Consider the following 14225-nt stretch of genomic DNA (forward strand, 5'->3'; position numbering starts at 1 on the left):
TGGTCTTGATTTTTTATTATGACCATTTTGTTAGGATTTAGGTGTCATCAACCTTCTAAGTCCTTTATTTAATTGTTTCCTAATGTCATTTGAATTTATGGTGTCTCTTGGTTGGAAAAAGATTATTTGTGAATTTGATTCAAAAAAATTAGTGAATTTTCTAAATGAGCAAAAGTTGGATGGTGTGAATTAGCATTTAACCTTAGTGGCTAAATAGATTTCGAATTTGTGCTCCTCTTTGGATTATATTTCTTTCTGTCATATCCCTCAAGAGTGGAACAAAGTTGTACATTGTCTGACTAAATGAGCTTCTAAGAACTTAGAGAGATGGAATGTGGATGACTAGGGGCTCTTGTCCTCAGAGGATGCAGAGAACTTGGAAAAGTTGATTATGAAGGACAAAACTATGTAATGTCCTTTCTTTGATGAGATCGTAGATGAGCTTTGTGTCGCCTTTTCTCTTCGGGATATATTTATATTTCAACTATCGTCAATTTTGGGTCAAACGAGAAGACATTCCAAAAATGCATTTACACTCATGATGGTCATAATCAATTTCTTGGCTTCTCATTTGGTCTTGCCGATGCATCATCCATATTTTAGAGGTTTATGCATAAGAGTATTTTGTCATTGCTTTAACAATTTATTAGTCTTCTTTAATGGTATCATTATTTATAGCCACATATCATACCTACACCCATTACACTTGGACCACATCCTTCAAATCCTTTTTGCTAACCAATTATGTGCCAAATGCTCTAAATATTCCTTTGGTTAGATCAAGATCAATTACCTTAGACATATATATTTATGGAGTTGAGGTGGATCCTGAAAAGGTTGAAACCATGTAAAAATGGTCAAGCCTTGCAAGATATTATTGTAGATTTATCAAGGATTATGGAAAGTTCCCCCCCATCACAACCATATTGAAGAACGATTCATTCTAATGGTCCCTAACTGTCAAAGCGAGCTTTGAGATACTTAAGCAATCTATGTGCATGAATCTCTTCTTGTCGTGTAGAACTTGTCCAAAAATTTCATAATTGAAAGTGATGTCTTAGGCTATGGATTGGGTGTTATACTAAAACAAGAAGGAAACCCCTTAGTTTTACAAGTAAGCCCCTAATTAGGAAAAAAACAAAAGCATCACTCATTCCACCTATGAGGATGAAATACTCTCAATTTTTTACTTATGTAGAAATGTCATCCTACCTTATTAGTGAGAAATTCGCTTTAAAACCAACCATCATGACCTCAACCTATATTTTTTGGACCACCAAGTCTCTTCCCCCAAGCAGCAAAATTGGGTTATCAAGTTATTGGGTTATGAATATGAGATTACCTGCAAAAGGGATAAAATAATCTTGTGGTAGATATATTATCGCATTAATTTGTAGATAATTCCACTCTAAGTACTTTAACAATACCCACGTCTACTTTACTAAGCAACTTATATCAAGAATGTCGATAAGATAGTTTCATTCAACACCTTATCTAGCAAGTGTCCACTCACCCATCTTCATATCCTAATTATTCATGGAATGGATCTTATTTATGATATAAAGATCATCTATATGGCTCCCAATCAACTTTGTGACATTTTTTTATCACAATTCTAGGCCACTCAATCTATTGATGAGTTCCACAAAACATTTGAAAGATTTCATTATACTTTTTGGGGAAGGTATGAAAAATGACATCAAGTAGTATGTGGAGGAATGCAAGATTTTTCCATGTAACAAAGAAAAAATTATTGACACCCTCAATACCTGCTATCATTACTTAATCTTACTTGGGTGTAGATAGATATATTCATTTTTATTAAATAACTTCTAAAGTATGTAGGGAGATTAACCATTGTAGAGGTGGTAGATGACCCCTCCAAATATTTCATTTTAAGCCTTAGCCCATCCCTATTCCATCTTCATGTTTTTTTAAACCTTCATTAAGAAAATCTTTCACCTCCATGGAATGCCTACTTCCATTTTCAATGATTATGATTCATTTTTCACTACTCGCTTCTAGAAAGAAAATTTTCAATGTCTTGGTAGCCAAATTAAAATAAGCTCTACGTATCAGCCACAAATTGATAGCCAAACCAAAATTATTAGTAAATTCTTAAATAACTATTTACATCACTTTATTTTTTAATAACATCATTGAACAAAATGGTTACCAATGGCTAAGTGGTGGTATAAAACCGCTTACACACAACGACCAAGATGCGTCCATATAAAGCTATACATAGTCAATTTCTACCATCCCTACATACATACATACCAAGAAAATAAAAAGTATACATAATAGACTCCATCCTTTGCACAAGTGACACAATTATTTGCACCCTCAACAATAAATTTTACTTGGCACACAATGACATGAAATAGAAATATAATCAACATTGTTTAGAGCATACTTGCGTTATCACTAACCTAGCTTCAACTACAACCATTCAAGTAGTCATCTTTTAAGATGAAGATTCATCATAAACTCATCCCTAAGTATTATAGAACCTATAAAATCTTGCAAAATGATTCCATCGCATACAAGTTGGAGCTTCCTCCCCCTTAAAGCTCCATCAAATTTTTATCTCTATTGTTTGAAAGATTCTTTTGGCCAACAAATTCATGAATAGTTTGCATTACCTGAGATGGATACTAAAGGATCTATTACTCTATGCACTTTTATCTATACTTCAAAGGATAGTGCCACCTCTTCAACCATGACATCACTGAGGTCCTCATCCAATAGAATGGGTTGGAACTAAAAGAGCAACATGGAAACTCATCTTCCACCTACAGTTTTTTTTCTTCATATTGAGCTTTGAAATCAAGGCCTTTTGAGGGGAAGGGCCTATGGTACCCACAATCCTAACTCTTTATTTCTAATTAATTATAATATAATAATGTTTATTTATAAAATTATTAGATGCATTTATTTTGTAACTCATCCCTTTTACCAAGTTGGTTCATCCCACATGTCGAGGAAGCATAAGTTTCTTTGGGTAGAATTAGTATATAAGTAAAGGGTTAATAGTGGAATGAATCAACCATGAATTATATTGTCTCGGCACCTCAAAGATTCCAATGATATATTTTAATGTGATTTTTCATTTCAATGGCATGTTATTCTTATGTTTCTATTTGATACATATATTTTTATATTTTTATTATCTAACCAATCTCTTTTGAAAGAATTATATCAATGATACACACAAAACTACTTAGTTGTAAGTGTTGTAATCTTAGATATATCTATTGGGTTAGTTCGAGAGACAAGGTAATAAGACTATATTCTAAAAATGATATATTATCATGATGCATGTATAAATCTATGGGATTCATTAAGGAAGGGTCACCATAAAGGGAAAAAAGAGAATTATAAGCAAAACATGCTCAAGACCAATAGTAAAGTAACCTAAAAGAGCACATCACTAATTTAATGGAAGGATGTTTAATATATATGATATGAATTAAAATATTTCTTAGCTTTATCAAACAAGGTTTAACACCAAACACATTGATCAATGTAGCATCACTATGTATGTAAGCATAATATGAGGACAAGAATGATCTAACATGGAACTATGTATCTTCATTTCTCTTAAATGACTCTATCATGTGTGTATTAGGAAAATATGAATCATATATCAAATTACCATAAAATAAAGAGTCATTAACTAAATTGTGAGAAGATAAAGAACTATCACTATGTTTGTCACTAAACATATTATCAATAGATCAAAAGCCACAAGAAAGGGAAGAGGGACTGTCAAGTAAATGTGGAGATGAAACATGCATATCTAAAACATTATGATCCTTAAGGAATGAGTAAGCGAGAGGGGCACAAGTAGGAGAACTCATAAATAAACAAGGAACCTAATATTGTTGGCAAATCTGTATTTGGTTAAGTGCTGTCATTGATGTCAAGATTGTATCCCTGTTGGATCTATCCTGGTTAGTCTTGGTGATCATCTTGGTTATGGTTGTCATTCTGATTCGGTATGATCAGACCTCTGGAATTGGATTTGGATGCTTATTCTGATGGTTATATGCTTGCTATATTCTAGTGGTTTCATTATTTGGTTATCGCTTTTGGTATTTCCGGTTACCATCTTGTTCTTGACTTTCCCAACTAGCTTTTGGCTTTACCGGCTTCTGGCGTTCCTGGTTAGCTTTACTGGTATCCTGTTTTGGTGACTTGGTCAGTGGATTTTGGGTTCGGCTTATGGAATCTATTTCTATCATGCTGAAGGTGTTTCTTGATCATATCCCAAGTGTTTGGTGACTTTGCATTGGATGGCGTGCTATTATGGTGGTCCTATTTGGATCCGGTTAAACTTTCACTGAGGGTTTCTATCGGCAAGTGAAGCATGTTGGATTTTGGTCTTAGCGGAATCCCCGACGGATATAATTGTTTGGTTACTTGATTTAGGTCCATGTTATGTAATGTAAATCATAATATTGGTTTGGTGGTATCATGTGATGTAATTTTTGTAATTATGGGTTTATGGGTTTAGGGTTTAGTCGACCTTATCAATAAGGTTGATGATCTGCATTTATAGGTGGCTTATTCATGTAATTTGATATATTGATGGTTATGGTTGGTTAAGTCTGCATTATCAAAGTAAGGATTACGTGTGAATAAAGTCATATCACTCAGGAGAAGGTTGGAAAGGTTTTGTATTGCAGAGAAGGCATCAGTGCTTAACTGGAACTGTATCAGGCATTAGTAGATGTTACTTTCATAGTTCATTGCTTTCTGTATTATAGTCTGATGTTTATGTAAGTCAGTGAGACTTCCCTTTGCAATGAGCAGTGCGCTCTAGGTTGTTAGCCTTTCTGCATGTGCATAACCCATTGTAATTATTCACAATACTATTGCAGAGTATTCATCTGATTGTGGGTAGGGTTTCCCACAGTGGTTTTTCCCTTTTTGTGTTTTCCACGTCAAAATATTGGTGTTACGTGTGTTGTGCTTTCATGTTATATTCTTCATCGAGTTGTGGTTTGGTATAAGGTTTATAATTGAATTGATTGTTGTTATTGTCAGTAAATTGATTCACCCCCCACCCCCCCTCCCTCTCAGTTTACTACCGGTATCAGTGCATTCCAATAATTGGTATCAAAGCGAGGTCCTCTCTGCAGAAGCTGAACCACTTGAGGAGATCTGATGGCAACTGCATCTAGTTCTACATTCAATCCTTACCAGAATGATAGTCCCAGATTTGATGGTACAAATTACAAGATATGGAAGGAACGGATGAAGATTCATCTCAGATGTCTTGGAGCTGAAGTTTGGGAGATAGTGGAGAAAGGGTATATACCTCTTGATCCTAATTTTGGAATACCGACACCTACTAATGAAAAGAAGAGAGCTAAAAATGATGTAAGAGCAAAAGAAGCATTGTTAAGCGCCCTATCTGATGAAAAGTTATTGAATGTCATAGAGTTGGAGAATGCTAAGTTGATTTGGACAAAGATTGAAACTCTTTATGAAGGTGACTAGGCTGTGAAGATTGCTAAACTCGAAGGTTTTCAGGTAAGCTATGAAATTTAAAGATGGAAGAAGATGAGAAGACAAGTTCTTTCATGGATAGAGTTAATGAGATTGTCATGGGTGTCAAATGTTGTGGCAGATTTGTCAATGAAGATGAGATAGTGTCAAAAGTTATAAGAGTTCTACCTATGGCTTACAAGATGAAGGCTACTGCTATCAATGAACTCCAGACAATGTCAAGTACCCTTGTGACCAGAGATACATTGCTTGAGAAATTGACTGCTTTTGAGCTTGAAGAACTTGGAGATCAGAGTGTTGCTAGAACTAAGATTGCATTTAGAGCATCTGCCTCCAGTAAACATAAGATAGATTGGAAAGAGATGTGTGCTAAGGATATGAAGGAAATTAAGAAAGAAGAAAGAGAGCTTGAAGAACTGGAAGCCCTAATTGCTAGAAGAATTCTTAAAGGACCAACTGGAAGTAAGTATGAAGGAAAAGTCCCTTTTAAATGTTTTTCATGCAACAAGATTGGTCATTTTGCATCTAGATGTCCTGAAAGAGCTGCTAGGAATCATGAAAGATTTGTGAGAAATTATAAGCCTAGTCCTGAATATCAGAGCATACCTAGATTCAAAACAAATAAGGATAAATCATGTTATTATGTTGGTGATGATGATGGTATTTCTGATGATGATGATGATGATGATGATGATGATGATGACGACGATGATGAACCTGTGAGTGGGTCCGGTGATGGTGCCTCATCCGACAAAGATTGGGTCTTTATTGCTATTAAGGACGATTCTTCGGAATCTATCATTGAAGCAACACATACTGAGGAAAAGGCCTTGGCTGCTAAAATTGAAGAGAAGGATGAATGGGTTATAGACAGTGGTTGCTCACATCACATGACTAGTGACAGAAGAGATTTTTTATCACTGCAAGAATTTGATGGTGGATTGGTCAGATTTTGAGTCAACAAGGCATGTAGGATGAAAGGAAAAGGAACAATATCATTGGATGGTAAGACTAATACTGATAATGTTTATTATGTTGAAGGCTTAAATCATAATCTTTTCAGTGTAGGTCAGATGGTGGATAAAGGATTTCATTTGCAATTCAAGGATGGAAAATGCAAGATCATTAATAAATTTGGATTGGAGATTGCTTCCGGAACTCAGACTAATGAAAATATCTTTCATTTGAACTCTGGTGAGAAGGCTTGCTTGATTGCTCAGATTGATGAAAGTTGGTTATGGCATAAGAGGATGTGTCATGTTAATTTTTATTGCATAGTAAAGATCAGTTCAATACCGACTGTCAGAGATTTGCTCAAGATTGTTAAACCTCATAATTCGGTATGTGGAGAATGTCAAATGGGTAAGCAAGTTAAAACTTATTTCAAAAGTGTACATGACAAATCTAATGAAATTCTTGATCTTATTCATACTGATTTGTGTGGACTGGCAAAGACTAAAAGCTTTCAAGGTGATAGATATTTTATGTTGCTTATTGTTGACTATTCTAGAATGATGTAGGTAGCATTTTTGAAAGAGAAATCTGAAGCTTTTGAGAAATTCAAGATCTTTAAGGCTATGGTTGAGACTAAGACGGAACTAAAGATAAAGTGCTTAAGATCAGATCATGGCGATGAGTTTACATTCAGTGAGTTAAACAACTTTTGTGAAAGGAATGGTATTAGGAGACAACTTTTTGCATCTAGGACTCCACAACAAAATGGATTGGTGGAAAGGAAGAACGTAACAATTTTGGATGCAACAAGGACTATGATGACTGAAGCTAAATTACTTGATATCTATTGGAGAGAGGTTGTCAATACCGTTGTATATACTTTCAACATAGTACACATTAAAGGTGATACCGATAAGACTCCTTATGAACTATGGTTTGGTCGTACTCCTACTGCTAGATATTTCAGAATTTTTGGGAGAAAATGTTACATTAGAAGAGATGATGCATTAGGAAAGTTTGATCCTATAAGTGATGAAGGCATATTTTTGGGTTATTTTACTAAGAGCAAAGCATATAGATGTTATAACAAAAGATTGAATATGATATTGGAAAGCATAAATGTCAAGGTGGATGAACATGACAGTAATCAGATCAGAGGGTATGATTATGGACTAGAAGATGGATTTATCAGACCTAAATCAGTAATGCAAGAATCAGTTCAAAACATTGAATCAATGACATCAGTAGCATCATAAAATTCAATAGTGACAGAGGAACAACAGAATGAGTCAGCAAATGAAGAAAATTCAAGGGCTCTTAGGTATGTAAAACTAAATCATTCAGAAGATCAAATAATTGGAGATAAAAGGAAAGGTGTGATGACTAGGATAAGGTTAGTTGTTGAAGAGGTATGTTTAATTTCTCAAATTGAGCTGGAATATTTTATCGAAGCAAGTAAGGATGAAAATTAGATAAAAGCAATGGAAGAGGAACTGGATCAGATCTTTAGGGATTATTGCATGGTGTGTGCCCTTGGTTTCCTTATGTCGTGCACCACAGTGCTTGGGTTTATGACATGGTATGCATTCTTTCTTGGGAAGAAGTTGGTTTCATGGCTTATTAAGAAACAATCATGTAGTTCATTGTCTACAATTGAAGCAAAATATGTTGCAACTGCTACCAATTGTACTCAGATTTTATGGATGAAAAAATGTTAAAGGATATAAGGGTAAGTTATGATGAGCCTATTGTTATTCACCATGAAAATACTATTGCTATTGATATGTCAAAGAATCCGGCATTTTATTCCAAATCAAAACACATTTCTATAAGGTATAACTTCTTGAAGGAAAAGGTTGACACAAAGGAAGTCAAATTGGTTTATGTGCCTACTAAGAAATAGATTGCAGATATTCTAATGAAACGATTGCCTAAAGACACTTTTGAATATCTCAGAGATCAGTTGGGGGTTACCAACCCTCTGGAAGAGACTTAGAGACTTAGAGATGCATCAATCTGGTGAGCTTATCAAACATACTTTTCTGATCCAGGTTGATGAAGATGGTGCTACTACTCAGGGAGAGTAGTCAGTTATTTGTTTTAGTACTCTTGGTTTGGTATCCGTCCTTTGTCATTGATGTCAAAGGGGGAGAAGGTATTCATGTGAAAACTGCTAGATCTTTTGATGTTGTTTAGGAGATTGTTGGCATTCCTTGGCACTTGGATGATTTTCTCATTCAGTGTTGCCATCAATGCCAAAGGGGGAGATAGTTGGAAATATCTTGGATTTGGTTAAGTGTTGTCACTGATGTCGACACTGTATCCTGGTTGGATCTATCCATGTTAGTCTTGGTGATCATCTTGGTTTTGGTTGTCATTCTGATTTGGTATGATCCGACCTCTGGAATCGGTTTTGGATGCTTATTTTGATGGTTATATGCTTGCTATATTCAGGTGGTTTCATTATTTGGTTATCGCTTTTGGTATTTTCGGTTACCAGCTTGTTCTTGGCTTTCCTAACTAGCTTTTGGCTTTACTGGCTTCTGGCGTTCCCGATTAGCTTTACCGGTATGTTGTTTTGGTGACTTGGTCAGTGGATTTTGGGTCTGACTTATGGACTCGGTTTCTATCATGTTGAAGGTGTTTCTTGATCATATCCCGAGTGTTTGGTAACTTTGCATTGGATTGTGTGCTATTATGGTGTTCCTATTTGGATTCAGTTTAACTTTCACTGAGGGTTTCTACCAGCAAGTGAAGCGTGTTGGATTTTGGTCTTAGCGGAATCCCCAACGGATATAATTGTTTGGTTACTTAATTTAGGTCCATGCCATGTAATATAAATCATTATATTGGTCTGGTGGTATCACATGATGTAATGTTTGTAATTATGGGTTTATGGGTTTAGGGTTTAGTCGACCTTGTCAATAAGGTTGATGATATGTATTTATAGGTGACTTATTCATGTAATTTGATATATTGATGGTTATGGTTGGTTAAGTCTGCATTTTTAGAGTAGGGATTATGTGCGAATAAAGTCATATCATTCAAGAGAAGGTTGGAAAGGTTTTGTATTGCAGAGCAAACATCAGTGCTTAACCAGAATTGTAGAGGCATTAGTAGATGCTACTTTCACAGTTTATTGCTTTCCAGATTGTAGTTCGATGTTTATGTAAGTCAGTGAGACTTCCCTTTGTGATGAGCAGTGCGGTCTAGGTTGTTGACCTTTCTGCATGTGCAAACCCCATTGTAATTATTCACAATACTACTGCAGAGTATTCATCTGATTGTGGGTAGGGTTTCCCACCATGGTTTTTCCCTTTACGGGTTTTCTACGTCAAAATATTTGTGTTATGTGTGTTGTCCTTTCATGTTATATTCTTTATTGAGTTGTGATTTGGTATAAGGTTTACAATTGAATTAATTGTTGTTATTGTTAGTAAACTAATTCACCCCCCCCTCTCAGTTTACTATCGGTATCAGTGCATTCCAACAAATATGAGATGTATAAAGGATCTATATTACTTACTAGGTATATCATCATTATGAGAAGGCAAATCCCTAGATGCATTATGAGTGGTTATAGCTAAAGGATCATTAATATGAATTGAATCATAGAGAGGAAAGGTGCTCAAAGGTAATACATTCTCATGCTTCTTTACAATATTATTACTAGGATTGTTAAGAGTACATACAACATGAAGCTCATAGGCTATAATTGAAGTAAGCATGTTTAAAATAGAAGGATACAGAATATCAAACTCTATTATGGGGAAAATATTATAAATATATTGAAACAACATCTCCATCGAAGACAATTCTCATTCCATAGGATTAAAATATATAAAAGCACCGAGGATGAGGGGATCAAATGAAACATGTCACTAGAACACATCAAAATTAGTAAGATACACATGCATAGAAGCTAAAGATAAAGGTTTATGTGAATTGTGATGTAAGACATATCAATGAAACATAAATCAAGGATGTGTGGAAGAGATCATAGAATAATAAATTAATCAAGAAATTAAAATTAAGTGATTGATCAAAAAATATATATTTTTAAACTATGCATGGTAAACTTTTTAATGTGACTGGTGATGCTGGCAGGACACACCCTCCGGCTCCACGTGAAACACTTTTGACTCGGAGCTATGAACCGGTGAGGCCACAAACAAGGGACCTCATCCCCACACTTCACTTGATCAAACCCACGAGCTCAACGTCCCAGCGAAAGCACAGGGCATGTGAGCTTGGTGGCCCAACAGGGATTTGAACCTTGGAGGCCGCTTCACCAAAAAAGTGTTTTAATCGTGACACTACATGTTTGAAGATAAGTTGATCCAAATGTTAACTATATGTAAAATAAAAGTATAAAAACTATATATATTAATTTTGAAATCCTAATCAAAGAAGGGTAAACCCTATGGGGAACTACCTAGGTGGTTTAAGATAATGGGGTTCAACAAAAGTGTAAAGGAAAATAAACCTTACATAAATACATAGCGTAATTAAATAGACAAAGATATAAATACGCAATTAACCCATGTGTAAATAAGTTCGAATTATAAATAAAAGGTGCTAAACTAGTTTTGGAAAAAAAAATGTGATACTTATCTCAAAAGAAGATGATTTAAACATGTTATGGAAGATTCTAAAGATTCATTTGTTAAGATGTTGGAATTACAGGGCCTACATAGATTTTAATGCTTTATAAGCTACAAATTGACTATATTTTACTTTATTTTAGTTTTGATGTACAAACCTAATCTTTATGCTTGCAAGAGTGGATTGTGCTTGAATCAAAACGCATACCTACTTGTAGAAATTTAATTGTTGGAATATGCTCCAATTATTTTTTGATGTTTGAATCTTAATAAGGATTGGTAATGTTTACAAACATTGTCGAGAAGTTTGTCTAATTGCTACGGTCCTTGTTCAAATTACAACAATTGAAGACAACAAGCAAGCATGCAATGTGCCAGGATGATGGATGTTGATGTAAGCTCCGAAATGAATGTTCTTTGATTATTCTTGTATCTCTTTTTGCATGTCCTATGCTAATGCAACATTATCTTAAATGAATGAATGAATGTCTTAAAATATGACAACATAACTCACAAATCAACACAAACAAGGTTGGTCCATAATGGCTAGTAAAGAGACCAACAAGGTCTAAATTAAAATTTTGAATTTTAAAAAGTCAAGTTTAAGTAGAACTGTCTTGGGTTAAGTCTACATTCATAGATCTAATCTAGAGCTTGATGAATAAAAAATCTAGTAATCAAAATCAATCTCTTCAAAAATGATAATTAAATCTACATATAATAATAATATCATAAATTAAATTTTCTAATAAGAGATGGTCTGTCATCTTGAAAACGGAGGATGATTTGGTTATACATGTGACCAAAAGGATTTTGGGTGATGAGATAATCCTTTTAGAGCATAGACAAAGAGTCAACAGTAGCATCTCAACAAGGTTTGCAACGATTTTACTTACAATGGGTGAAGGAAAAGCAGTAACAATTACATTATGCAGGTTGATTTTCAAAAAGGAATACTTGGATAACCTGGAATTGGCGATAAAATGCATGGATGAGAATCTGCAAACACCATACCCGGACGATCACCCCAAAGTGGCGGAAGCCATTGATAAGGGGGAGGTGCTAAACGTAGAATTCAAAAGGCCCATCCTTAGTAATAAGGACCAAAGTCTTTGCAACCAAAGACAAACAAAGATCGCCAGAAGTATTGTATTCCTTAAGCAATGGCTGGGAGTGGTCAAAGAACCGAAAGGAGAATGGTGGGTGAGTTACATGGTCGAAGAAGAATGAACACCATTCTAGGTAGAGAATTCCATTGAAGCACAGGCCTCTGGTATGGAAACCACAGATGGCAGGGAAGAGGATTAAGTTCCAGTTACATAGTTTTTTTGATATTGTTATTATAATAGTTTTTTTGATATTGTTATTATAATGAATCTTAAGCATAAACAAATATGAGTGATAGTTATATCAAGACACATAGTGCACTGTTTATTTTTGTGACATAATATGCATAACGAAGGGTAAGGTATTCACTGTAAGACAATATCAATTGTTAGTTAATCTATACTTAGATGAGACAAAAATCATGATTACCATAATAAGTTACTAAAGTTCAGACTAGTGAGGTTGTGGTAGTATCAATCCTTTGCTGTCCAGTGCTTTCATTTCTGAGAAGTATTGTAGATTGGGTAATCTTTCAAAGTAGGAACAACGATCTCTGATGTTGACCTATTTTGAAAGAAACCTAGTCTAGAATAACAACAAGGGAGAGGGTACTGAAATAGTATTGGCTTTATTCTTCTTTTGAAACTAATTGTTAACATAGTGGTTTTGCAGAAGAAAGTATTGAATATTTGTTTTGCAGGAGAAGGTTTTAAAATTTATTTTGCAGGATAAGCAGAGGGGACTATGATGACAAAAGGGAACTGGAAAAGCTGGACATAAATACACCATCCCATGCCAAGCATAGTTTCTCCATATGAAGGGCTTTTTTTACAAGTCTGATTGTAGAACCTATAAAAGGTCATTTGTAATTTAAAGGTTGTTAGTTTAACTGGACCGATGGTCCCGGGCAAGGCCGAAGGTTTTCTCCTCTCCGCTCTTTCCTACTAGCGCCCACACTGAGCGAAGATTGTAACATTTTCTATCAATAAAATATGGCTTAGGCCTTTTTACCGAAAAAAAATAAAAAATATCACAAATTAAATTTCGTCCCAAAAATATTATAATAAAAATAGACTCAAAATATATGAAAATATAAATATATGATTTTCATTGCTACACCTATACACTTCTTTACCCTACAAATATTCAGCCATTTATAAAACTAGTATACATATCTTTAGAGGAATATAGGTAAAGTGTTCCAAAAGATATCATATTGTTCATTATTTCACTTAAACAATTATTATATTTTAATTAATATTAAACTATTATATTATAACATTGTAATTAATATTAAATTATTATTAAAACATGATTATATTATTATGTTTTAATATATTCTTATTTTTATATTTTTTATATTTTAATATTTCCATTAATCTCTTTAGAAAAATAAAACAACTTTTACCACCAAATTATTATTATTAAACATTTTTTATATCTTTATAATTATATTAAACTCTCGATCAAAGAAAAAAAATCTATTAAGACTATGTTATTATTATTATATTATCATATCGAGAAAAGAAAATAATTAAAATAATTTAATTGAGTGCAAAAAAAGAAAATATATTTTTTTACTTTTCATATATTTAAATATTAATCAAATCAGAAACACGTTAAATTAAATACTACAAATTTTATTGACAATTTTTTTACATCTATTATATTAATATAATAAGCCTTCAACATAATTATATAATTCTCTAAATCGTCAAATCATTAAATTTCATTTCCATTCACTATGTCCATTGCTTTTAACAAATCTAAATATTCGAAAAGATTCTTAAAAAGCCTCTAGAACATATTTGATTCAAAAGTAAAAAGACGTACATCAGATTCCACTAATTATATCAGGAAGGCATATATTCCACCTCGTGTGAATTTCTATTTTTATTGAAATACTTATTAAAAAAAATCAAACTACACCGAACTTATAAATAAACAGTATAATAATAAATATATTCAATTCCCACGTTTAAAAATTAAGCACACTGCATTCCTCAATAAAAACAATTTTAGTCAGTCAAATATAATAAAATT

The sequence above is a fragment of the Cryptomeria japonica genome, chromosome 8 (genome assembly GCF_030272615.1).
Source record: "Cryptomeria japonica chromosome 8, Sugi_1.0, whole genome shotgun sequence".
Classification (NCBI taxonomy): Eukaryota; Viridiplantae; Streptophyta; class Pinopsida; order Cupressales; family Cupressaceae; genus Cryptomeria; species Cryptomeria japonica.